General features: G+C 35.9%; 1 pseudogene; it reads right to left on the reverse strand.

Annotated features, from left to right (window-relative positions):
* Positions 1-884: 884 nt before the first annotated feature.
* On the reverse strand, positions 885-23,055 carry LOC120169463 (annotated as a pseudogene).
* Between the last annotated feature and the right edge of the window lie 2,070 nt (positions 23,056-25,125).

Here is a 25,125-nt window from a genome sequence, read left to right on the forward strand (position 1 = left end):
GCTGCAGTTAATTCCTTTTATAGGTTATGCACCGACTGGTAATTCCTTACGGACCTAAGGGGACCCTTGGGTAGGCTCTGTGGCCCCGAGATCTTTCTTGGGTAGGTCTCCGTGGCCCCGAGAACTTTCTTGGGTAGGCTATCAGGCCCCAAGGTGCCCTCTTAGGTTATACAGTTCTGGGGAGCTTCATATGGCGTTCGGTTGGAGGACTATTATGATTTTGAAAACATGTTTTAAATGGTTTTGTGGAAACACATTAAACACTCTATCCTGATCTCCTGAACTCAGTCATCCAAAATATTTCCCTTTGAACGGAAAACTTAATGTCTATTACTACCTGAGATATCAGTGGGACCTTAACTCAGCCTAAAAATCTATAGATGTCTGAACCAATAAGGAAACATATAATTATCTGTTATCTTCATGTTCTTCAGCATCACCTAGTAGTTTTGTATTACTGAGCTTTCCAAAGCTCACTCTGTTACTCACAATTTCAGGTTAAAAGAATCATATCAGCGCAACTATCGACTTCAGTAGGGAAGTTCCACCGACGTTGCTTGCGGAATACGATGCATGAGATTAGGGGGCATATAAGTTGTATTTTATTTTTATATCTGAGTCTGGAAAACTATTTTTATTTATGAATATTGACAAATTTTACTTTTTTATTTTTAAATTATTTTATTATTTTACATGTTTTAATCAAAATGTTAATTGTTTTCGAGATTTTTACGGTGTGCCGCTCCGGTGGCCCTAATGTGACAGTCGAATCGGATCGGGCCACCCGTATCAGTCTAAGGGGGTTACATTTAGTGGTATCAGAGCTTAGTTTGAGTCAAATTTTTCTAGATAGACCGACCGGTCGAGTGTCAAAAGATGTTTGGTCAGTACATGCCCCTAGAATATAACCGTATTTCTCTAAGCCGAAACTTCAAAGTTATATTCCTCTCTGTAATGAGATAACCTAAAATTTATATCCGTTAGGGCTCGAACTATGTATAAAGGGATACAGTAACATTTTTTCAAACTCTGTAAAGTGCCTCACGAGAAATGTGAGAGTTAATCATTCGAGAAATTCTGACCCGACTCCAGAAATGAATTGGAACATGTTATCGCTCTATAAATCTAATGTCGTATCCAAGATCAAATTGTTTCCACAAGGATAATTTCATTATGATTCTTTTATTGGAATGAGGGAGAGTTCAAATGAGAATTTATACTCATCTGGTTAAGGATTAGTAGAGGAACGTACTTCTATAAAAGCTATCGGAAGATAATAAAGAATTTCTGAAAGTTTCGCTTATGCATTTATGTGACTTGAGTGAATTTCGAGGATGAAATTATTTTAAGGAGGGGAGAATTGTCACACCCCAAAATAAGGGTTTTATAAGTTTTAGAAACTTATATTCAATTTTAGAAAGTTGTAAGAATTCGGGGACCAAACCCAGAGTTTGCCCATTTTTCTTTATCAGTGAAAAATAAAAACTTTCTTTTTTCTTTCCCCTCCGATCGAGTCCCAAATTATTTTCCCATACCCAACCTAGTCGCCGCCTCTCCACCCCGCTTCCCTCCGATCCTGCTGCCGTTACCATGCCCTGACCCTACTATCGTGACTAGCGTCCTCCGGCGACCAAACCCCAGCCATCAACGACCTTTATTGATCGTCGAACATCGTTAATCGAAGGGAAGAAATTATTTCATCGTTCCAACCGTCAGTAAGCCTCACCGCCGTAGCCGTTAGACTCCCCATTTTTATCATTTTTCCTTCAGTTTATTTATTATACTATTTTTCTTTTTTTCTTGTTTTTGTTATCTATTTATTTTTCTTTGTATTTTTAGGTACACCAGGTATTTTGACTGATCTCGAAGATATGACCATGAGGTTTATTTGTGTCTCATAACATTAGACATGAGGAGTATTTTACCTTCTTTCACTTTGTGCTTACTTTTTTTACCTTGTATTGGGACAATACTCTTTATCTAAAGGGTAGAGTGAAAATTTCACCTTGCACATTCATGTTGATTTAATGGATATCTCGATTCTCATGATTGTTGTTTGCGTTGGTTGACTTGTTAGTTTTGTCATGGTCCCTTGTTAACAAGCTTGAGTTGATCTTTTTATGCATGAAAAATTGATTTGAGTTAATAACTTGATTTGATGAAAGCTTTTAACCTTGTGGTATAAATATTAGTGTTTCTTAAAGGTGACGCTTGTGAGTGGTAGATCGTTTGAATGTTACCTAATTGGAGAACCGGGCAAGGTGCTTGGGTTGTCATCTCGCTTTTAGTTTGAAGTTTGGTGATGAGTTGATACTATGGAGTTAAAAAAAATAGAGAGAAACACAGAAAATGGGGAGGAATTCAAATAAAGAAGAATAAAAAACATTGAAAAAAATAAGAGGAAAATAAGCGTTTAGAAAAAAGAAGAAGAAAAAAGAGTGAGTGATATAAAAGGGGGGAAATAAACTCACTCTGCTAATCGTTTACCACATGAGAATTAATCTTGGTTTGATTTCGTCTTTCAAGCAAATGGCAAAAGTTTTGCATATCTACCTCTTATTCATTAAGTTAATTGGTGTTTATTGGATTATCTTGTCTCTTTAGTCTGATTATCTTGTCTAACTTTTTCAATTACTGCTTGAACTTTTGAGTGAATCTTCGGTAAGTGATGGAAATAGGGATTGAAGTATGCTTGAGGACAAGCATTGAATAAGTGATGGGGAATTTGATGAGTGTTTAATATTGCATATATTTTTTGTTATTTACTCCTTATTTTTCGATTGGATATTAATGATTTATCTTTATTTTGGGTTTGTTTTGGACATGAGATTTCGACAGTCCAATCAGCATATTTTAGAAGATGAACATAATTATCTTGATTAATTAAATTGGTATTTACCTGGGACAAAGTTATCCCGAAGATGAAGCAGAATTCACCCAGGACTACAATACTTAAATATTTATTTTTATCTTTTGTGATAAACCTTTTAAATTTAGGATTTTTACTTTGATTATTTTATTTTTATTATTTTTATTTATTTAGGAATTATTTATTTACTTAGAAGTATCATTAGTATTTTTATTTTGATTATATCTTTATCTTTTATTTAGGAATTAATTATTTTATTTAATTAGAACTCTCGGCTTTACCCTTGAACCTCAACAATTGAAATACATATTGGAATTTATATTTCCTTGACTATTTATTAAAGTTTTACTTTTCTTTCATCTCTTTATTTTCTTTTCATTATGTTAAGTATGATCCAATCATGCTTAGTTAAACTCCACTTAGCCTAAAGCTTTACGAAGCTAAATTCTGAATCGTGAGAATTTAGTCTTATTCTTCAATACTTCAGATAACATTCTTCGGTTCTATGGAAACTAGGAGTGGTAATCGACTACTTCTTTAAAGTTACTAATTCTTCAATTTGAAAAGACGTTGTTGGCTTGAAGGTTGTTTTGGCTTACAATTGGGAAGACGGATCGGTTGGTCGTAATTCACTTTTTGGGAATAAATTTAGCGACGGTCTGCTAAGGGGAATCAAGACCGGGTTAGATTATCAGAGAGACGCTATAACTTGAGTCGTACTTTTCTAGAACTTAAAGTTGTTTTTGATCTAACGATGATAGATGTGGTTAGACCAACAATAACCGAATTTGGAGATAGACTTATAAATTTTGATTAATCGGAGAAAATAGTTAGGGTTAGGTATTGAGCCCTGTTGACTGTAACCGACGTGCATTACAAAGAGAAAATTCTATTTCGATGATCGATCGAAATTGAGACTAAGCAAAGCCTAAGGCTATATCATCTCAATTGAATTATTCTACTTTATTTATTTATTTATTTTCTCATCTTTTATTCATTATTTATTTTTATTATTTTATTATTTCCATTATTTCTAAATCCCCATATTTATCTTTGCAGTTTAAATTAAAGGATCGAAACAAACGAATTTATCAAACTTCCTTAGTCATGTAGATCGACTTCCACTTTTCTATACTACTTTCATTATTTATTTGAGATTAAAGTATTTATTTATTTGAAAATTTTGATGTTTGTCAGTGATTCATCACTTATGTTTCATGAAATGGTAAATTGTAATCATTTTATTAATTAAAAAAAATATGGAAATTGATATATTTTGGTGTAGTTCACGCAACACCAAGGGCTAAGTGAGAGAATATATTTTTCTCTCTGTCTTCGACATCTATTCTTTCACCATTAAAGAATATTCATTAAGAACTCATAGCTTTCTAAGCCAAATTCTTCATAAATCAGCCATTGATTTTGAAATCCAAGTAAATATTTGGTAAGCCCATGATTCTACCTTTCTTTTGGTACTAATTTCATTAAGTTTTGAACACATGTATTCTTGATCCATAAACTCTAGCTTTGAGGGTTTGTTTAATTAGTGACCTTAAGTTGTAATAGAAGTAATTCTCAGTTTTATGGTGATTTGTTTTATGATTTTTAGGGCTTTGGAACGTCAAAGCCTAATCTTTTGAAATTTTGGGTCATGTCAATTAGTATAATATGATGTTATGTGTTTTATATGTGTGATTGATGAATTATATGTTTAATTTTATGAATGTGGTAAACTGATTGAAGAAACTCCTCTTTGCAAAAGAGAATCGAGCCTTCAAGATGGTATGATGATCCGAAGTATATAGTGAGTGTAGTTTGTGTGTTAGGGTGACTCGGTGTCATTTCGATTCGATATTTTAACATCTATTATAGGGGAATTCAATTGATGTATTTTGGGCTCACATAGAGCATTGAACGACAAAATGAATATCAAAATAAACTTTGTAAGCTTATTTACCTTATTATGTGTTTTATGAACATGCTATGTTAAATTTATATGATTATTATATGTGTGATATGAATGAATAAAATAAACTAGGTTGGGATGTAAGTGTGAAACAAGAAATGTTATGATAAGCTCTAAATGTTATGATATTTGTACTAAGCAAGCATGTGACATGTGAAGTTATAATTCAATGTGATTTGTAAGAATAAAAGTATGATAAATTGTGTTGTGAAAACATTAATCAAAACATGTTATGACTATGGCTCACTTGATACGCCAAGATAAGAAACTATGTGAAAAAGGAGCTACGGCTCACTTGTATGCAAATATAAGAAATCATTTGAAAATTATATGTTAAGTATTGCCTTTGGATGATAAGTTTAGTTTGGGTACAATTGGCATGTCATAGATCCATTTGAGCTTATGTTAGGGTTTGTATTATGATCCATGGATTACGATCCTTATTTGGCGATGTTGGAGGGAAGTTGTTGATCATTGGTGATGGGGAGGGAGACCATTCTTTGTATTTGATGACAGTTTGGTTGGGGATTCTTGTATCCATGGCTACTTATAATCCATTGGACTAAATAATGACTTTATATGTTATGAATTCTTTCTATAAAAGCCAAAAGACTAAGTTAATGAATAAATATAATTTGATTATGATTGTAATTGGTATTCTAAGTTGCAATAAACTAAGTATATGATACAAGTTATAGCCATTCAAGTATATTAAGAACAAGTTATCATGTTATATTTAATTAATTTACATTATGTTAACTACTTCACTAAGCTATATAAACTTATACTTTCTTTGTTTCGCCATTTCAGGAAATAAGTTCAATAGCTCTCCGATTGTATTTAGGATGTTGCAAGTCACTTCCAAAGCAATCAGTGTAATCTCGTTTTGTTTAAATTCCTAGATGGTGGCATGTCTTTGTTGTATAATTAATTTGTAGTTAAGGTTTGATGCTCTCTAGTTTTAAGTTTGAAAAACTATTATGTTGTGTTGGTTGTGAAGTATATAGTTGATGTGGAAGTCCCTTAAGTGCTATGATGGTGATGGGTAACATCACACATGCAAGTATAAGGCTACGAAGCCTTAAGGTAAGTGCATTGATTTTATGTTACATGATTTATGAATATAATTTATGACATTTTTTATAGCTTAAGTTGCACGGAATATTGATAGTATGATATATGCACGAATAAAATGATTGTGTAGGTCACAAGATTTAATAAATTATGTATGAAATGCTTATATGATGAATGTTAAATAAGTATTACGAATAAATTTGCAAATATATTTTTTTGGTATGCAAATCATGTTTGTTGATTGTATGTTGCGATAGCAAGTGCATGTTAAATGTAATTTGATATTAATTATTGTTAAATTGAATTGCCAAGTGAAGTAATTTATAATTTGAGGTGTCCCAGAGCTTTAGAAAGTGACTTTTAAGGCTTCAAGGGGTCCAATATCGAAACACAGTCATCAGTATATACGTTGGTGATTCTAGAATGCTTTTTGGTATCGAAACCAACATTTGGTATTGATATTGGGTACCCGGTATCCAAACCGGAACCTTGGAATCGATATTGAACTCAAAATTTTGAAATTTTGCATTTTAGTCCTTAATTTATAACTTTGTCATGTGTCAGTCGTCGTTTTTTTTCTTTCTAAATTCATAATTTTGAAAGTATAATTTGTTAATAGACAAATAGATATTAAAATTGAATACTTTTAATGATCCCCATAACTATTAACATTTACATTTTAGTCCTCAAAATTTTCAAAGACTAATAACTAGTCCCTAATAATTTTTTAGGGTTAATGATGAATTACTAATAGCTTTTATGTTTAAGAATATTGTGCTTGATACATTTCTAAATAATGGTTTATTGGTATAAGTTTAGATTTTTTATTAATTCTGATTAAGTCCCCAAGCTTTTGAAAAGTTCCAATTTCACCCTTAAGCAAGATAGAGCTATGATATAATTGAATTTGATGGTGATGATCAAAATATAGTTATGTATTGATTGTACAACAACCTTGGTTTAAGTGAACAATTCTCATAGTTTCAATATTTATAGATAAATCCGTGAATTTCCATGAGTTTTAAAATAATCTCTAAGTATGAATTCAAGTTATAATATATTAATGATTGGCTATTATATGATAATGCTGATGAGGTGATTTGAATTGTGATTATTTGATTTAGTTTTGATGATTGTAAGTTAATATTATGACTGTTCCGTGATTATTTCATTTTGGTTTGAGTTTCATTAACATCTCTGATCCATTTTTCATCTAAACCGGATTCAGGGTGTTACATTATGTCTTAGGCACAAGCTCTTCCTTAATTTCTGATGTGGAGACTCCCTTAAAGGAAAACCCTACTTCTATTTCGGAGGCTACTCTGGATAGCACTGTAGTTGATTCAAAGGCATATTAGATGACGTGGTTGCTAATTCAGAGATTCTTAGTGATAGCTCTCCCGTTCAGTCTTTTATTTGTAATGAATGCTAAGAATCAATCGCTTTTTAATAAACTTATGTTTTGCTTTTCAAATATATTTTGATATTATTGTTGTAGTTCGTAAGTTTTGTTAATCGGATAAGTTTTGGAATTTTGTTTCACATACATAAAATGTTTAATTTGAAAAAAGGGATGGAGAAGACTCCACATGAATTGTGTCGTGAATTGAGTGGGCAATCTCGAATTCAGGCGAAAACCATTTCAACAACACCTCACTCATAAATTTGCTTGAGTTCATAGTTTTCGGTACGATATCATTTTAATTCTTAAAAATTAAACAAACATTTTTGGATTGGTCAGAGTTATTTTGATGTCTATATGCATATTCTGTGGAGAATTCTGTACGCTTTTAAATCATCAATGGAACCTATGGTTCAACTTTACATATAATTTTTGCTAAGTGAAGCTATTATTATGCATATTTTTGTGAACCTTTCGTCGCCCTTATTCACCCTCAACGAGTCGTGGAACCTTGGCAGGGGTCTTGGGTTCTTCCTAGTTCGTTGGCCTTGGGAGATCGATCCCGAGGAAGTCGAGCTCTACCCAATGATAGCTACGAACCTCATTTCCTCTGCCTCAGTATACCGGCTAGCTACCTCATACAACTGGTTGATCTTTGTATATTGGTTATCTATCAGTGCATATTTGAGGGCTTATGTCGGAGCCCGAAGATACACGCGAACACCACCCATTCGCCTGTTAAATCACAGACTTAGTGGGTAGCTTCATATGTTAAGGCAAGCTAATCTGTGCAAGTATACACAATCGATGCAAGTAATATAGTAGTGAGTGAGTATCGTCTCCACAGGGATTGAATTAGAAATATCTTTTCACCATAACTAGAACTAATACCACAAATTAATCCTACTAAGTATTAAAGCTAAGAACTAATATTAAGGAGATTAGAATAATGATTCAATGATTGCAGACAAGTGTGGTCGAGACAAAGAAAGTTTGCAGACAGATAAAACAAAACAAAACAAGTAGTGGATTAAATATAATGCAAACAACCTCACATATTCATACGTGTCACAGAGCACTGATGCTAAACTATTGTCTCGACAACAATTATTTTAAGCCCATAATGAATTATTATGACTCACTAAACTGCCCGACAGGAGTGCTAGGTATTCTTAGACGGTTGCTATGGTAATACCTCTCGGCGTTAACTATAGACGCTGTCTTAACCTACTCTAGCCTTTATCCCTTTTAGTCGTTTCAAACTCACTCCATATCTCTAAGATAGACAAGTTAGAACTTCACCATCCTGGATTCATTCCTTTGCTCACGTTGATCTCTCTTAATTCTCTCGAAATCAAGAATCACTTTCTAGACAAAAAAAGGCTATCTCTCGATGCTCTTACAATGCCCATACATGTTTTACCGAAACCCCAGGCGATCTCTCGATGCTCTTACAGTGTTAAGGCAAAATATTTAAACTATGAGCAAAACAGTCATAAGCAAACATAATTCATCATTCATAAACATAAAAATATTGTTCTGGCAAAACAAAGTTTAACACCAAGTAAAGCATTCATGGTGTTATCAAAGATCATCCAAGATTAAACCGTTTAATATAACCCCAAATAGAATTATAGTTTAGGAACAAATGAAGAACGACTCCCAAAGCCGGGGCTCTGTCACGACAATCCTGATCAGCACCACGCCTGCCTTGGTGATCACCCTCTCTCGAGGCCTGATGACCGCTCTTCTATCATTTGGCTATGGAGGACACCAAGGAAGACTAGGGGGTAGACAGAGGGAAAGCACTACAGCTGCTTGCTCACGCCTAAGGTAAAACTCTTATTTCTTCTTCTTTTTTTTTCCTTCCTTTTGCGGCTATGAATGGTAATTATAAGGAGAATCTCCTAGGGCTTTGCATGCTTTTGGAGTTTCCTTAGTTAGCCGTTATTAATTTCCCAAACTTAAAAAGGAAAGGCGGCTAGCGGCTGGCGGCTGTCAGAATAATCAAGGCTTGCTTGCACGTAAAGTAGGTCATCCAGCTGGCATGTGACATAGGCGGTTTCGCCACATGTGCTTCAGACTTCTTTAGATAAATCTTGCCTCGGTGAGATAAATATGCTCCTCACGTTCTCATCTGCTCCATTGGGCTTTGCAACTTTTCATTGTCACGACTGAAATGTTCTTCCTCTGTAGAGTTCCTGCATAAACACAACTCAAACAACCCCCTTCTCCTCAACAGCACCAGTTAAGCCAAATAAATCTTGCCTAGGAAAAACTTATCCACCACAAGCAAATATAACCTATATGCAACTAAATGCAACTAAAAATGCAATGCATACTTTGTTTAGACGAGCAATAACTTAAGTGAAAAGACTATAAATTATGTCTTTTTACGGAGTTATCACACCCCCAAACTTAAGCTATTACTTGTCCTCAAGCAATGGATAATAGCTAGAAAAAAATTAAAATTGCCATGGCAAAGCAGTATCAAGAACATTATCAGGTTTGCGATTTCAACCCTTAGCAAAAATATGTGGCCTCAACATGTTTGACAGTCATATTAATCAAGTCCCCTCCCTAGTCAGGATCCTTTGCTATTGTGTGTGCGTGATTGTAACCATTCTATGCATAGAGGCAATTAGAAAACTTAAAGTAAGCACTTCTAGGTTATCAAGGCAACAAATTATTCGTCAGGCTTAGTTTATACTCCTAGTTATTTATCAACTTTTATTCTCTTTATTCATATTTTTTTATATAGGGGAGTCAGCTCATCACAACTACCGTTCCACACTCTAGGTGAAAGGGAGCATACCTTCCACCCTTAAACTAGTCGGGCAGAGTCATCCTGTGACTACTTTCATTCACTCATATGCCTTGTCTACTCTTAATTTTTTTTTGAGTTTTTATCATTCATGCCTTTGCGTAAAGGAGTGTCCCTTTTTGTTTTTCGAGTTTTCAAGTTTTTAAAAACTAGAGAGTTTTTACCTTACCCTTAGAATATTTTTGAAGTCTCGGCAATTAGAAAGTTCTTTCCCAAAAATTTTATAGATTACATAGAGCAAAGATAACCTACAATCGTGTTTATATGTTTCAATGGATCAAGCCTAGGGTTGGTTCTCTTCTTCAGACAGTCTTTACAATAATTCTGGCCTAGGCAATAGAATTTTGCATTCATCATTGGGCATCCCTAATTCATTCCTAACAATAATATTTACATGCTTATGTCATTACAACCAAAATTTTCAACCAATTAACATCAATTACTATTTAACAAAGTATGACAGAATGGACAACACCTCCCCCAAACTTGAGGGATGCATTATCCTCAATGCATGAAAACTACACTAAATGATGTTATATGCATATGCGAAAATAAAAATAAAAACGAAGACTAAAAAAAACTTACCTATGGTGGTGTTTCTTAACTTGACGCCCTCGTGCGGCGGCGTTTGGGAGGGGAAGGGCTCTCGGATCCCAAGTATATTGCTTCTGGCTGAGAAGGAGATGGCTGAAGTATACGACCCGCCGTTCTCTTGTATCGCTTCTTGATGGTCGAAGCGCGGGCTGGAGTGGATTGCTCGGTCGCAGGAATCGATTGTGCTGGAACTGGTGGTGGACTAGGAGCTGCTGTTGGAGCTGGTGTGTTGATCGAACTGGGGATGGAATAGGATCCTGCTCAGGCTGCTTCGGTGCTGGCGTGAAATCTTCATCAGTGAAGAAATGGGGTGGAGTATCACTGCTTCTTTCGGTGGTGGAGAAGGATGAGGAACTGAGGAACTCCTCAGTGTCGTCGTGGCTTTTTCTGGTACGGGTGAGACATGGGTTGCCAATGGTGGCACATCAGTAGGCACCCCTGGTGGAACGTCTGGAGGGATATAAGATGTCGAGGCATGGAACGTGTTTCTGCCCGTATTATAGTTGAGGATAACACTGGAATGTTGGCAGTTTGATCATTGTGGTTGGGAGCAACTCATTGATGAAGGTGTTGAGTTGCATGTCCCTTGCCTTGGCGTATTCAAAATAAATTTTCATGTGGTCCTCCAGGCACCCGATCTTTTCACGCATCTCATACGTGTGTGTGACCACAGCGGCCATTTTAGTTGCAGCAACCAATTTTGCTCCTCGCTCCAGACCCTCCTTTGGGTCGTCATCATTGAAACTCATCAACTCGGGGACCTTTTTCTTTGTAATACCCTCCTTGGGTTTGATGAAGTCTTCGAATTGGTCCTTAGGAACCTTTTTCTTTCTTCACAGTGCAGTTATAAGGTTTGGGAATAGTAGGTTACCACGGTTCCTCTTGGCACAATCATGGATCTGCTCAAAGATAATTTCACCCACATTGATCATCTTGTCGTATATGATTGAGTGCAACAGCATCAGCCGCTTGACGAGGACAGTGGTATTGTAGGACATTGTCATCAGCTTGCCTTTAAGAAAATGGTTCCACAGTTTCACGTGTGGCTTGAGGGCTCGGCGATCTACTCGTTTTCTTGTGGGGGCATTCCCTTCGAACTTGGCCCACCAAAAACATAAATTTTGTAGAACTCCACTGTACGTTTCTTGATCTGCCTCAGCCACAAATTTCTTATGTTGATCACCCACTTTCCCCAACTTAAAGTATTTGTTAAGTGCAGAAGGGGAAAAGCGAATGAGTTTTCCTCGAACATATACCGTGTGGTTGGAGGTGTCCGCGAGGTAGGCATAGAACTCCCTCACCATTGCCAGTGCTACGGCGTTAGGATTATGAGCAAACTTCTCCCAGTTATGCTTCTTTATGATGTCAATCACCTTAGGGCCAAACTGCTCTTCTCCCTCAGCTGGAAAAACGAATCCATCTTCCAAATAGACTTGGCATTGTTGAATGGTTTTAAAGTGTGCCTCTGCTTCGGCTGTTTGGAAACGTTCAAAACTCTGTCTGGGAGGTAGGGCTAGTCTCGATCTCACCATTTTTCTTAGCTGATTTTAGTGGTGGCGATAGGGAGGTATTTTTGGGAGAAAGAAAAAAAAAATTCTGGTTTGTAGAGAAATATGGAAACACGATGAAGAAAAAGAATAGTGGGTAGTTTTTTCTTGGAAAATGATGGTTGGTTTCGGGGTATTTTCATCTTTTCTTGACAGGGAAAAGATTTCTCATTAAATGAGAAATATGTGATTTGACGTAAAGGAGGGGCAAAGATTTCTTTCCCTTTTGTTCTACTGCCAAAACTTTTGCCCTAGTTCGTCATTTCTCCTTCATGCATGTTTCAATTCCCCATGCTGCTACGTGTTCCTTATTTGCCTACAATATGAGAGAATAGAATAATAAAATAAAACGGATTAAAGCATAAAATAACTTAACTTATTTATGTACAGAATTCAGATTTTCGTTGCCTAGGCAAAGAATATTTGCTCAATTAAAAAAGCAAACTCTTGGGCATCGTGTGCCAACGATGCCGGTTTGTCGCACATGGCTAGGGCTCCTTTGTACTCCTTGAGTCTCTGCCCATTCACTTTGAAGATGGAACCATCGTTTTGGTTCTGAATTTTAATCGCTCCATTGTCATGGACTTGGTGTACGATAAATGGTCATGACCATCGTGATTTTAGCTTGCCTAGGAATAACTTAAGGCATGAATTGTAGAGCAGTACTTGTTGTCCAGAATAAAATTGCCTTGGCAATATTTTTTTGTCATGCCATCGTTTTATTTTGTCCATGTAAAGGCAGGCATTCTCGTATTCATGTGCTCTAAATTCATCCATCTCGTTTAGTTCCAATAGTCTTCTTTCTCCAGCAAGTTGAGCATCTATGTTTATCTTTTTTATGGCCCAATAAGCTTTGTGTTCGAGTTCAACCGGTAGATGACATTCTTTTCCATAGACTATCTTGAACTGGGACATTCCCAGCGGTGTCTTGAATGTTGTGCGATAGGCCCATAGTGTTTCATTTAGCTTCGGCGACCAATCTTTTCGACTTGGGTTGACCACTTTTTCAAGGATCTGCTTGATTTCTTGGTTAGATACTTCGGCTTGTCCATTTGTCTGAGGGTGATACGCCATAGCAATTCTATGTCGTACTCCATATCTTTTCAGTTCCTTGGCAATCAATTTATTATCAAAATGTGTCCCTTCATCGCTAATAAGAGCTCATGGTGTCCCAAAACAGGTGAATATATTTTCGTTCAAAAACTTCAACACCGTCTTGGAATCGTTCTTAGGTGTTGCAATGGCTTCAACCCATTTTGATACGTAATCCACAGCCAAGAGAATATACATATCTCCGAATGATGTTGGAAAAAGTCCCATGAAATCTATGCCCCATACGTCGAAAAGTTTGATCTCCAGAATGTTTTGTCATGGCATCTCATGCCGTTTCGAGATGTTTCCTGTTCGTTGGCATCTATCACATGACTTGTAGAATTCATGCGCGTCTTTGAACAGGGTTGACCAATAAAATCCCGACTGAAGCACTTTTACTACTGTTCTCATCCCACCAAAATGTCCTCCATATGGTGACGAGTGGCATTGGAGTAGGATATCTTGTTGCTCTTCTTCTGGAATGCACCTTCGAATTATTTGTTCTCCGCACTGCTTGAATAGAAATGGTTCATCCCAGTAGTAATGTCTCACATCGTGTCGAATTTCCGTTTACCCTGGCTAGATAAATCAAGAGGAACAATACCACTAACAAGAAAATTAACGATGTCAGCATACCACGGTGCAACCGTGACAAATAATATTTTTTCATCAGGGAAATCCTCTTTAATATCTGTGATGTCAGGACAATCAGGTTTGTTATCTAGCCTAGACAAATGGTATGCTACTTGATTTTTTATACATTTTCTATCCTTGATCTCTAAATTAAATTCTTGCAGTAATAATATCCATCGAATTAGTCTAGGCTTTGCATCTTTTTTATTAATCAGATATTTAATAGCTGAGTGATCTGTGTGCACAATTACCTTAGTACCTATTAGATATGGTCTAAACTTATCGAATGCAAATACTACTGCTAATAGTTCCTTTTCAGTGGTGGTATAGTTCACTTGAGCATCATTAAGCGTTCGACTTGCATAGTAGATAACATGAAAATTTTTACTTTTTCGTTACCCTAGCACTGCTCCAACTGCATAGTCACTAGCGTCGCACATAAGCTCAAATGGTTCGTTCCAGTCTAGTGGGATAACTATTGGAATTGCTGAAAGTTTTTTCTTCAAATCTGTGAAGGCGTTCAAACAATCATTAGTAAACTTAAATGAATGATTTTGTTGAAGAAAAAGACATAAGGGTTTAGAGATTTAAGAAAAGTCTTTTATGAATCGCTTATAGAATCCTGCATGTCCAAGGAAACTGCGTACACCTTGCACATTAGTAGGTGGGGGAAGATTTGCAATTACATCCACCTTGGTTTTGTCGACTTCGATGCCATGGCATGAAATTTTGTGTCCCAACACTATTTCTTCATTTACCATAAAATGACATTTTTTCCAATTCAGTACTAGGTTGGCTTATTCACACCTTGGATAAATTGCCGAGGCATCGGTCAAAGTCATCACCCGAAACGGAGAAGTCGTCCATAAATATTTCCATGCATTCTTCCACCATTTCTGAAAAGATTGCCATTATGCATCGTTGGAATGTGGCTGGAGGTTACACAGTCCAAACGACATTCGCCTAAATGCCTAGGTACTATACGGGCATGTGAACGTTGTTTTCTCTTGGTCTTCGAGTGCTATGGCAATTTGATTATACCCCGAGTATCCATCGAGGAAGCAATAAAATGCCTTTCCTGCTAATCTATCCAACATTTGATCAATGAAAGAGAGGGGAAAATGATCATTCTTTGTGGCTTTGTTGAGCTTCCTATAATCCATGTATATGTGCCAGCCCATGACTGTTCTCGTGATGATTAACTCATCATGCTCACTTTTAACCACGATTACACCACCTTTCTTTGGCACGTATTGGACTGGGCTAACCCATGAACTATCGGATATAGGATAAATCACTCCCACATCCAGCCATTTTATTATTTCCTTCATGACAACCTTCTTCATGATTGGGTTGAGCCGTCTTTGGGGTTTCACCGAGTGCTATGGCTATCTTCAAGATTGCTTTTATGCATGCATATGGTTGGACTGATTCCTTTCAAGTCTGCCATCGTCCATCCTATAGCTTTTCTGTGCTGTGACAAAACACGCAACAAACTCTTCTCCTGTTTGGAGGTTATGTTGGCAGAGATTATCACTGGTAAAGTTTCATCAACTCCTAGATAAGTATATTTCAAATGTGATGGTAAAGTCTTAAGCTTCAATTTTGGTGCATGTTGTGAAGATGACTCTTGAGATTTAACTTCATCATAATCTAAAGGTTCAGATTTCATACCTGGCCTATGAAGAAATCTCAATTGGTCATTTGTCTTTCCTCTGTGTTCTGCATTGTCGTCGCTTTCAGGGTGTTCATTGTGCAGATTTCTGTTTTCGTGGCCATGATTGTCAGAACCGTCTTCTGAAAATAGTTCGTCTGGGTCAAAGTTTTCTGCTTCATGCATCCCGGTTGTAGGTTCATGGTACAAAGTAGTGTACTCATCGAGCCTTAGGGATTCACCTCGTCCAAGGATTGCCTTTTTTTCAATCTTACTAATGCATTGACATTCCTTTAAATCATCTGCGTATTTCATAGAGTTGAAAACATTGATCGTGACACTTTGCTCGCCAACTCTCATGGTGAATTTTCCCTTTTCATAATCTATTAAAATTCTCCCGATGGCTAAGAATGGCCGTCCCAAAATGATTGGTGCATTTTCATTGGCTTCGCAATCCAGAATGAGAAAAATCACTGGAAATACGAATTTATCTGCCTTTACTGCAACGTCTTCAATTCTGCCCTCGAGTCGCATATAAGGCCGATCAGCCAACTATAGAATGACCGAGGTTGGATGGGCGTGATACCCGTCTAGTTTCATGAATATCGATTTTGGTATCAAGTTTACACTTGATCCCAAGTCAATGAGACCTCTTCCGATGAAGTCATTACCAATGAAACATGATATTATAAAGCTGCCAGAGTCCTTTTGCTTTGGTGGGAGTTTGCTCACTGCTGAGCAGTTTTCTGTTGCCGTGGCGACACGTTCTACCTTCCTTTTCTTTGTAACAATTTATTTCAGATACTTGGCATGGGAAGGCATTTGCTCGATGGCTTCGAGTAGGGGCACATTGATACACAATTGGTCCAGAACATCAACGAATTTCTTGAACTGAATGTCATCATCATGTTTCTTCAACCGTTGAGGAAACGGTGGTGGAGGTCTCACATCGACTACTGATGGTGCACGGTAATCGCAGGCCTTGACCATGAATTTCTTGTTATTCGGTTGATGCTTTTCTGATCATTCACTTCTTTCCTTCTCTTCATGCGCTTTCTCTTGTTCAGTATTCTCAGATTCCTCATACGTTTGTGTTACGCCTTGGTGAGAATTGTTCAGTTGTTCTCCCCCAAACTTGTCATCTTGATCAACTTGTTTTCCACTCCTTAGCGTAAGTACATTGCATTGCTCCTTTCCATGATGCTTAGTGAATTTAGTATCACTAGGGAGATTTTCGTGTGGGCGAGAATGTAATGCCGTGGCAATCTGTCCCACTTGATTCTCCAATGCTCTGAGAGATGAACTATGGCTTTGCAAAAGTGTTGTCTGGCTTTGTAACAAATTTCCTTGTTTTTTTATTGTTGCAGAATTTTCGTGCATCAAGGTCTTTGTAGACGCCATGAAATCTTTTGTCGAGGCCATGAATTCCTGCAAGGATAATTCCAATGAGTTAGTATTGGAATGAGTGTTAGAGGAAGAAGCTATACCTTTATTGTTTTGCCAGGGCTGCTGATTCTGAATATGCTGATGGTCTGAATTATTTTGTTGTGGCTTGTAATTTGTGGCTTGATTGTTGTTGTTCCCTTGATTATTCCACGAAAAATTTGGGTTTTGTCTCCAACTAGGGTTGTACGTGTTCGAATAGGGATTATTGTTATTCCGATTATAGGTGCCCACAAAATTAGTTGACTCATGGTTTTCAGGACATTCACTCTCATGATGGTTGCCGTGACAGAATAGGCACACATTATTGGTCGCCTTGACTTCTCTTACCTCATTAGGACGTTGCAAATTTTCAACATATTGGTTATGGCAAAAAGTTGGGCTGCTACCGAATCTTTGCTTTCTAATTCATATGCTCCAGAGGTTTTTCTGTTGGTTCCCAATCTTACACTTGGAAATTGATAGTCATTATTCGTTATCCTGTCGATGATGTCAAAAGCTTCCTCGGGTGATTTGTCTAGTAGGGTGCCATTTGCTGAGGCATCCAACATCATTTGAGTTGGTGCATTGACTCCATTGTAAAACATCACCACTTGCGTCCAATCATGAAATCCATGATTAACACATTTGCGAAGTAAACTTTTATATCTATCCCAACATTCATACATTGATTCATCATCGCCTTGGCAAAAACTTGCAATGTCATTCTGAAGCTGTGTATTCATATTTGGTGGATTATATCGGAGTAAGAAACTCTTGCATAAATCTGCCCATGACTCCATTGATCCAGAAGGAACTCCGCTGAGCCAAGCTCTTGCTCTTTCACTTAAGGAGTAAGGAAAAAGCTTCAGTTTGAGCACATCTTCATGTACTCCTTGTTGTCTAAATGAATCGCATACTTCAAGGAAAACATGCACATGTTGTCTAGCGTCTTCATTGGGTGTACCACCAAATTGGCCGATAGAGTTCAACATATTAAACATCACCGATTTGAGTTCAAAATGAGTGGCTTGTATCTCATGTGCCACTATGCCAGGATTGAGGTCATCGAGAATTGGGTTCAAGTTATCTCGTATCGCTCTTGGTCTTGCAGCTTGATCTCCTAAATCTCCCATGTCGTTTTGCATTTGATTCAATTGTTCTCTGGTTCTTTGGGCACGCAACCTTTGTCTGAACGATTACTCAACTTCAGGGTCGAATGGTTCCAAAGGCTTACCATCAGATCCCAAGGTCATGCAATAATAAAAACCTATAAAAGAAAATAATAAACTACGTTAGACTAAATAATTAAAAAGTGACACAAATAACTTGTTATGGTTAGAAATTTCGTCAGTTGTCAATCCCCGGCAACGGCACCAAAAACTTGATCGCTTGTGAATGTATTTGTTAAGACAAGCTAATATGTGCAAGAATACACAATCGATGCAAGTAATATAGTAGTCAGTGAGTATCGTCTCCACAGAGATTGGATTAAAAATATATTTTCACCACAACTAGAACTAATGCCACAAATTAATCATACTAAGTATTAAAGCTAAGAACTAATATTAAGGAGCTAAAAATAATGATTCAATGATTGCAGACAAGTGTGGTCGAGACAAAGAAAGTATGAAGACAAATAAAACAAAACAAAACAAGTAGTGGATTAAATATAATGCAAACAACCTCATATATTCAGATGTGTCACAGAGCACTGATGCTAAACTATTGTCTCGACAACAATTATTTTAAGCCCAAAATGAATTATTATGACTCACTAAACTGTCCGACAGGATTGCTAGGTATTCTTAGACGATTGCTATGGTAATACCTCTCGGCGTTAACTATAGACGTTGTCTTAACCTACTCTAGCCTTTATCCCTTTTAGTTGTTTTAAACTCACTCCTTATCTCTAAGGTAGACAAGTTAGAACTTCACCATCCTGGATTCATTCCTTTGCTCACGTTGATCTCTCTTAATTCTCTCGAATTCAAGAATCACTTTCTAGACAAAAGGCTATCTCTCTATGCTCTTACAGTTTTAAGGCAAAATATTTAAACTATGAGCAAAACAGTCATAAGCAAACATAATTCATCATTCATAAACATAAAAATATTGTTCAGGCAAAACAAAGTTTAACACCAAGTAAAACATTCATGGTGTTATCAAAGATCATCCAAGATTAAACCGTTTAATACAACCCTAAATAGAATTAGAGTTTAGGAACAAAGGAAGAACGACTCCCAAAGCCGGGGCTCTGTCACGACAGTCCTGATCAGCACCACGCCTGCCTTGGTGATCACCCTCACTCGAGGCCTGATCACTGCTCTGCTATCGTCTGGCTATGGAGGACACCAAGAAAGACTGGGGGTAGACGGAGGGAAAACACTGCAACTGTTTGCTCACGCCTAAGGTAAAGCTCTTCTTTCTTCTTTTTTTTCCTTCCTTTTACGACTACGGCTGGTAATTATAAGAAGAATCTCCTAGGGCTTTGCATGCTTTTGGAGTTTCCTTAATTAGCCGTTATTAATTTCCCAAACTTAAAAAGAAAAGGCGGCTGACGGCTGTCAGAATAATCAAGGCTTGCTTGCACGTGAAGTAGGTCATCCAGCTGGCATGTGACATAGGCGGTTTCGCCACATGTGCTTCAGACTTCTTCAGATAAATCTTACCTCGACGAGATAAATCTGCTCCTCACGTTCTCATCTGCTCCATTGGCCTTTGCAACTTTTCATTGTCAAGATTGAAATGTCCTTCCTCTGTAGAGTTCCTGCGCAAACACAACTCAAACGACCCCTTCTCCTCAGCAGCATCTGTTAAGCCAAATAAATATTGCCTAGGCAAAACTTATCCAACACAAGCAAATATAACCTATATGCAACTAAAAATGCAATACGTACTTTGTTTAGACGAGCAATAACTTAAGTGAAAAGACTATAAATTAAGTCTTTTTACGGAATTATCAACGAGAAACTCAAGTCTAAAACAAAAAATTAGAAGGCAAAACAATTAAAAACACAGGATCTTACTTTATCCATTGTATAGGTGAAATGCTCCCATAAATGAGTGTAGAGCCATGCTCCCCCCATTGGCCATAGAGCCCATACAGCTTCACCTCGATCTGATGATGTTTTCGCCCATATGTCAGTCACCTGATAAGCAACCCAACCACTTGCTTCGTAATTCACCTGCAACATTCAGTGGCCAAATAAGTAAGTTTACACTTGATGCAGAAAGACATAAGATGCATAAAACCAAAAATATAAAAGGAAAATCTTTCATGGGAAAAAAACAGATGGTAGAGATGGATGGTTGATAGTTTAGCTTTGGGCTATTTTTGAAGTCGAGGTGAGCAGATGCAAAAATTTTATGTAAAACTAAGGCGAAGAAATAACAAGACAATTTTCTTCAAAATACTTAAAAGGTAACCCTGAAACTAAATTTTAGATGCACCACATCTACTTGTAGAAGAGAAAAATAACAAAAGAACCTTACTTTTGCAGTTTTACTCCCATTGATCGAAAGACTGGAAATAAAATCGAATAAAGGTTCTTGGCACTCTTTAAGGTTGCAAGGAAGGGATGGCCAATAGTTCATTTGCAGATTAATATTGAGATGAGGAGTACAACTGACAAATAAAAAACAGGAAATCATCAAATCAAGACATAGGCATATCACTGTGAAATTTAAATTTCTTTAGTTGGTAATAACTTTTTTTGAGATATCATAATGGAATAAGCAATAACTGTGACAGATTTGTTCCACTCATACACAAATATATCAAGGGGATGAGAACTAGCCGGTCTAGCACATTTAAACAGGTAGGAAGAAATTCCAAAGCAGGAAGAGAAAAATATAGAAGGTGTGGTTAAGATAGTTGAAAACATACTCCCATGCTGGTTCAATATCCTTGTTCCAAATACCCTGCAGGTTTGACACCTGAGTTCCTGGTCGTGAAGATATAAGCAAATACCGACCATATTGAAACAAGAGCTCCACAAAGGAAGGATCTTCGTCTGTTTGAAAAGATTTCACCCTCTCAGCAGTTGAAACTGCACCATCTTCGCTTTTACTGAAATATGATTTTTTTGTAGAAGATTTAACTTTATTCATCTCCAAAGAGCCATCTATTAAGTTACTCTTCGAACTTTTTGAAAGCTGCAGAGAGACACGATGAAAAAGATTCTGATAATCATCCAAGTGTCGGGCATAAAGATCAGAATATGACGAGGTTTTTATAGATTTCAATGCATTGAGAGACTCTGAAACGGGATCCTTTCGAGAATCCAAGGGCTTGGTGAATGGACCATCATACGAGGACGAAGCTACCAGAAGCAAAACAGCCCAATCTGAACCTTGAACCTTCAACTTCTTGTCATATAAAATATGTACAACACCTCCTTTACTAATTTGTAAACCAAGAACAGCAGCAAACTGGATTCCTTTTGGAATATCATTTGCGCTAGCTTTTGGTTGGACCCTTTTACCAAGGCAACTTCCTTGCATTAGAATCTGATTTTGCCCATTTGCCTGTGAATGATGGTGTAACTTGCTGTCTAGAGAAACTGTAAATGAAAGAAACCCCGGTTTGCTTCCAGAAATCTTTGTTACTATAACCTGCTCAGGATTTGAAGCAAAATGTTCCCTCGTAAATTCGGTATCACCAACAGAATATTTCACCATTGCTGTTGCAGTTTCCAAGTCAAGCTCTCTGCTATATGAGCCTTCCGTATACTTAATATGGGAATCATCAAACTCTAGCTTGAAATGCCCCAGCAGCTGGTAAACCTTCACCATTACAAAAAGATCATTAGATTATAGAGCTTGAACCAGAACTTGATGAGTTACACAAGGTAAGAATTCATTGAAGTTTAAGTCAAAGCTCAAAAGTTTCCTATAAGTAGAAGCTCTTAGGGAAGAAGAATACAGAAAGTAATTACACATCAGAGCAAACTGAACACAAATTACGAGTAGGTGCAATCAAATTAGACCATCCCCTTATTTATCAACTAACAATAGCAAAATTACATGCATCTAAAACATGCATAAATTATGCAACAATATTTTGTAGCCCCTCTTCCATCATGTCTCTTCAGCTTAAGGATACTGTGGTAGTAATATGTTCAAGCTCCATGTTCAGGTCATAACAAGAATGCACTAGTTCAAAAGAACAGTTTAGAACAGCTTTCAAGTAACTAAACTTCAAATGTCACCGCCTCCGGGAAATTTCAAATTCCCATATATTTTAGATACTTTATTCGTTATTTCTATCGATAATAGGTTTTCGTCTCTTAAAACTTTATAAGTTTATTCCCTAAAATATTATAACTTCACTCTCCCTAGCCTAAAATATTGGGTCCGTCCTGAATGTCACATGCGAATATGATTTTCAAATGGAAATAACATTAAAAACAAAACAGAAATCGCTTGCTTTTGCATATATGATTAAAAGAAAAGTAATGCAAGGGAAGAAACAGATAACTTACATCAGAGGGTTGACCGCTGCTTTTGTAGCCTCGGCATAATCACCATTGTCAACAAGTTTCCGAACCTTCGACAGGGCGGCTGGAGCATCCGGATTCGTGTAATCCCCTGGAACCCCAGTCCACTAAGTGTCCTCTACAAAGCAATTCAAACAGCATTGGCTAATTAAGTATAGGAAATAAAAGATAAAATATCATTAAGAAAATGTATAACAAAAAAGCCCTCTCTTTTTCTCTAAATAAAGTAAGGGGATAAGGGGTGCTCTTGGAATCTAATTACCATTGAGCTGAAGAGTTTCAGTTGCAATGCCGCCCAGACCATGGCTCCAAGGCGACCATTTCCGATGGGAATTGCATCGGTCCAGGCTTGGCAGGGCCGCTGAAAGTAACTTTCAACGACCTGGAAGTGTCGCCAAGGTCCATAGAGGTGGGGTTCCAAAGTCCTTCTCCGCCGGTTTCCGCACCAAAACCCACACTCCATCTTCCATCAGTTCACCACCCAAAAACCAGCAATCCCCACCGGAGGCAAAGAAAATGAAGCTGTAAAGCTGAAAATGGTAAAAAGAAAAAAAAAAGCAAAAGAGAGAACTTTGAGTAGTACAGACGAATACAAAGATAGGGACACAGCGACGTGAGAGAGTGTGTGTGATCGGTTAAATAAGTGATCGGTTAAAATTTAGATCGATTATATTAATATTATTTAACCGGAAATATTATAAAATACAATAACATATTAGTTAGTGCTTATATAATATAATAGGTAACGCTTATATTGACCTATTTTATAAGTAAATCAATATATTTATACCGATAACATTACAAATTTACCTATTACATTATAATATGTTGAAAGTATTCATACTTTTTTATAAAAAAGATCGATACTTTTTTTAAAGTTATGTAAATTATGTTTCAATTTTTTAATAGTGTTTCATGTTTTCCACCTACAATATTAATTTAATAATTTCATTTGCACAAAATATTATTTGATTGTTTTGATATTTTATAAAATTTAGAATTTAAATATAATAATATTAACCAAAGATAATAATAAATATGTAATATATATGTTTTTTGTTTTTAATTTAATAATAATATATATCTTAACGTAAAAAATAAATCATTATACGCCTATAATTACTAAATTAATATCTTAAAGCTCACTCAAAAGATAACCTTAAATTAATGTTTTTCACAGTAAAAACAGTATAGACACTTTTATATAAATGATAAATACTTTACAATATAAGCACTACTTATTACATTATATAAACGCTACCTATTACATTATATAAGCGATACCTATTACATCATATTTTACCAATTATATTGAAAGTGTCCATACTTTTTATAAAAGGATCGATACTTATTTTAAAGTTATGTAATTTATGTTTCAATTTTTTTAATAGTATTTCATGTTTTCCACCTACAATATTTATTTAATAATTTCATTTACACAAAAAATTATTTGATTGTTTTGATATTTTATAAAATATTATTTAGAATTTAAATTTAACAATATTAACCAAAGATAATAATAAATATGTAATATATATGTTTATTGTTTTTAATTTAATAATAATATATACCGCAACGTAAAAAATAAATTATTAGACGCCTATAATTACTAAATTAATATCTTAAAACTCACTCAAAAGATAACCTTAAATTAATGTTTTTCACAGTAAAAAAAGTATGGACACTTTTATAAAAAGGATAGATACTTTACAATATAAGCACTACATATTACATTATATAAACGCTACCTATTACATTATATAAGCGCTACCTATTACATCATATTTTTACCTATTATATTGAAAGTGTGCATACTTTTTATAAAAAGGATCGATACTTATTTTAAAGTTATGTAATTTATGTTTCAATTTTTTTTTAATAGTGTTTCATGTTTTCCACCTACAATATTAATTTAATAATTTCATTTACACAAAAAATTATTTGATTGTTTTGATATTTTATAAAATATTATTTAGAATTTAAATTTAACAATATTAACCAAAGATAATAATAAATATGTAATATATATGTTTATTTTTTTTAATTTAATAATAATATATATTGTAACGTAAAAAATAAATCATTAAACACTTTATGGTTGCACCTCGTTGGTTTTAATATTTCATTCTGGACAAAAATATCGACACAAACTAAAAAAGTGTCGATACATGATTTAGGCCTATTCTCTCATAAAACTGGTATAATTATACCGGTTTCATTGAACATTATACTTATGGGTTTTGATGTTTTAGGGATCGATACTTTTTTAATAAATGTATCGACACTTTAAGGGTACACCTTTTTTGGCATTCATTCTAGACCGTAAGTATCGACACAACTTTAACAAGTGTCGATACTATATGCTGACCTATTTTAGCATAAAATCGGTATATTTATATCGGTTACATTGTAAATTTACCTAATACATTATAATTATTGGTTTCGATATTTTCGGGATCGATACTTTTAATAAGTGTCGATACTTTATGTTGACCTTATATATTATGCGTGCACCTTGTTTGGGTCGATACTTGTTACATTGTTAAT

This window comes from Hibiscus syriacus, unplaced genomic scaffold (assembly GCF_006381635.1).
Source record: "Hibiscus syriacus cultivar Baekdansim isolate YM2019G1 unplaced genomic scaffold, ASM638163v2 tig00111769_pilon, whole genome shotgun sequence".
Classification (NCBI taxonomy): domain Eukaryota; kingdom Viridiplantae; phylum Streptophyta; class Magnoliopsida; order Malvales; family Malvaceae; genus Hibiscus; species Hibiscus syriacus.